This window comes from Alosa sapidissima, chromosome 3 (genome assembly GCF_018492685.1).
Source record: "Alosa sapidissima isolate fAloSap1 chromosome 3, fAloSap1.pri, whole genome shotgun sequence".
Lineage (NCBI taxonomy): Eukaryota > Metazoa > Chordata > Actinopteri > Clupeiformes > Clupeidae > Alosa > Alosa sapidissima.
Window position 1 is genome coordinate 27,753,988 of NC_055959.1, and position 3,510 is coordinate 27,757,497.

The following is a 3,510-nucleotide window of genomic DNA, read 5'->3' on the forward strand; positions in this document are numbered from 1 at the left end:
GGGACAAACTGGAACACAGCCTTCAATCTGCCACTCTAGAACACAGCCTTCAATCTGCCACTCTAGAACACAGGCTTCAATCTGCCACACTAGAACACAGGCTTCAATCTGCCACTCTAGAACACAGGCTTCAATCTGCCACTCTAGAACACAGGCTTCAATCTGCCACACTAGAACACAGGCTTCAAACTGCCACACTAGAACACAGGCTTCAATATGTATGTGAATGGCTAGGTTGAGAGCTCTATCTAGTGTGTAGCATTAAAAGAAGTGGGCATGCATGGTGAATATCTGTCAGGATTTCCCCATGCACACCACACTTACCCTGTGTAAGATGTATGCCTCCTCTGTAATGTGTGCATTAAAATAAGTGAGGCATGCAGATAGACACCTGATAAGGTATCTACCTGCACTCCACCCTTACCCTAGCCTGTTTTTTTTATGAATGTCACCTAATATGTAGTGCAATTAAAAGAGAGTAAGTGTGCTGTGTGCTTCCAGAACAAGGCATGTGCATGAGCGTATGAGGAGGGTGCACAACGGGGGCCCAGGGCCAATAGATAACCCACAGGACCCAACCAATGCCAAACCCACACAGCGACCCGCCAGGACCGAGTCTCCCAAGCCAACAATGGGGCCCCGGCATAATAACGATGAGAGTGGCAGAGAGAGTGAAATTAGAAAAGTTATCAGAGATGTAAATAAAATGGGGAGGGGAAGAAGGGGATGCTATTTATTTGCTATTAATAATAATAATAATAATAATAATAGTAATAATAACAATAATAATGATAATAATAATAATTACAATAATAGTTCCAGCTACCATCCCCTGCCCAGTGTTCGAGGATATGTGTATCTGTTGATGAAGTGTGTTGGTATGGAGATGGATCTCAGGCAAAGAGGGTCAGGACTGTAGGTAGGTGATAAAGGGGTACCAAGGAGAGGTTGTATCCTGAGTATTGATTACTTTTGTAGTTGATAGGTTTTCTAATGATATATAGTCTGTTAACAAGTTTTTCCAATGAGTGATGTGAACATTGTTCCTAGATTTCCAGTTCATGAGGATTGTTTTCTTGGTAGTCTGCGCTGCCAGCAGTGTTTTATTGCAAGAGTTGCTTAAATTGACTGTGGATGTATCACCAAGTATGCATAAGGAAGGGGATGCTGGGATGTGACAGCCAAAGATGGAAGAGAGAGATTTTGTGACACTCACCCAGAAGTGGTTGATTGGAGTGCAATGCCAAACCGCATGGATGTATGTGTCTGGGTTATTTTGTGTGCAGTGAGAGCATAGATCCAAACCAAACCCCATTTTAGCCAATTTATGTGCAGTGAAGTGAAATCTGTGAAGAACCTTGTATTGTATTAGTTGTAGATTACTATTCTTTGTCATGAGGTAGATGTTTTTGCACATTTTGGACCAGAAGTCGGCACCGGGAGTAATTGATAAGTCTGATTCCCATTTGTGATATGGCAGGCCAGTTGTTTTTTCTGGCCGAGATATAATTTTGTAAATTTGGGAGAGTATTTTTTTGGGAGGGGGAATATTAAGCAGCTCTGAGATTGGTGGGGGAATGTCAAGGTTAGCTGTCTGGATGTTAATTTTTCCTAGGATAGATGATTTAATTTGCAGGTATTGTAAGAAGTGTTTACTCTCGATGCCGTGCTTCTGGACCAAACAGGAAAATGAGGCCAGATTATTGTCTTGAAGAATGTGTTGAAGGTGAGTGATACCCTTTCCCATCCATGTGTGAAAGTTAAGTGGTTTTTTATTGAAGGTGAAATCTGGGTTATTCCAAATCGGGGTGCGAATTGATGGTGCTATAGGTGAATCAGTGATGTGGTAGAATCTCCACCAGGCTGTCAGAGTAGATGAAATTGTTGGGGCTTTGAAGGATGGATGTTTTTTGATTGACTGGCTGCAGAAAGGGAGATCTGAGATTTTTAATTTCTTTACAGATTGTTTGTTCTAGGTCTAACCAGGTGTTGTCTGAGGGGGTGGGGTGTAGCCATTTGTAAATGAAGTGGAGCTGATTGGCCAGGGCATAGTGCTGGAAGTGTGGGGCCTCTAGTCCTCCCAGTGCTTTTGGTTTTTGGAGAGTGGTGAGTTTGATCCTTGGGGTCTTATCTTTCCAGTAGAATTTAGTGATTAATGAATCGAGAGACTTAAACCAGTGGGGTGGGCTGGGTTGGAATCATAGAGAGTAAATAGTTTATTTTGGGCAGTATTGTCATTTTGATTACTGAGATTCTGCCCATGATGGATAATGGGAGGTTCTTCCAGCGTTGAAGGTCATCATCTATTGAAGTGAGTAGAGGGGAATAATTTAGGCTAAATAAGTCTGGGGGAGACTTTTATCCCTAAGTAAGTGATATAGTTAGTGCAGAGTGGAATAGGTGAAGAGTTGGCCGTCACATCCCAGCTGTTGGGATGTAATGGGAGAATTGCAGATGTATTCCAATTGATTGAGTATTCAGAAATTTTAGAGAATGTGCCAATTAGTTTGATGGTTTCTTTTACTGATGTTGTGGGGTCTTGAAGAAAGAGAAGAATGTCGTCGGCATAAAGGCTGATTTTGTGATGCATATATGGAGTCTGGACACCTTTGATGAGGGGGTTCTGACGGATGGCAGCTGCTAGGGGTTCAATAAAGATTGTAAATAGTGAGGGGGAGAGTGGGCACCCTTGTCTAGTTCCCCGGTGAAGAGTGAAACTTTGTGATGTTAGTCCATTGGTGATTACTGTGGCTGAAGGAGAGGTGTATAGAAGTTTAATCCAGTTAATGAACGACTCCCCGAAGCCAAACCTCCCTAAGGTGGAAACAGGAAATTCCAGTTCACCCTATCAAATGCTTTTTCTGCGTCCAGAGTTGCTATGATGGTATTATCTTGAACATTTGTGGAGTGATACATTATATTAAACAGTCTGCGGGTGTTGGTGGATGAAATTCTGCCTTTAATGAAGCCTGTTTGGTCTGGGTGGATAATGGATGGGTTGACCTTTGCTAATCTGTGTGCTAGCATTTTTGCGATTATCTTATTGTCCACATTGAGGAGAGGGATTGGCCGGTAGCTGGATGGCAATGTTGGGTCCTTATTGGGCTTGAGGAGCAGTGAAATTGAGGCTGTGGTGGAACTAGTTGGAAGACGTCCTTTCTGTTTCTCAACCTAGCCATTCACATACATATTTAGGTCAAGAGTGGCGTGTTGGATGGAGGTCTGGGGGCGAGGTGTGGTTGGTCGTGGTAGTGGGGGACGTGTGCATATGATGGGGGCCTGGGGGGATGGGTGGCACGCAGGTCCTCCTCTCTGTCAGCTCATCGCCATAACTGCCGGGGCTGGGTGGAACTGTGGCCATTAATGGGTGCCCAGGTTATCAATCAGTCAAGCAATCAGTTATTCTTATACTCCTCTCCTCTGAAACCCTCCCTCTCTTTGTTCCAGCTTTTCTCCTCCTGGCCCAACAGCAAGCCAACCCAAGGCCGCTGTGAGCAATGCTAAAGTCGC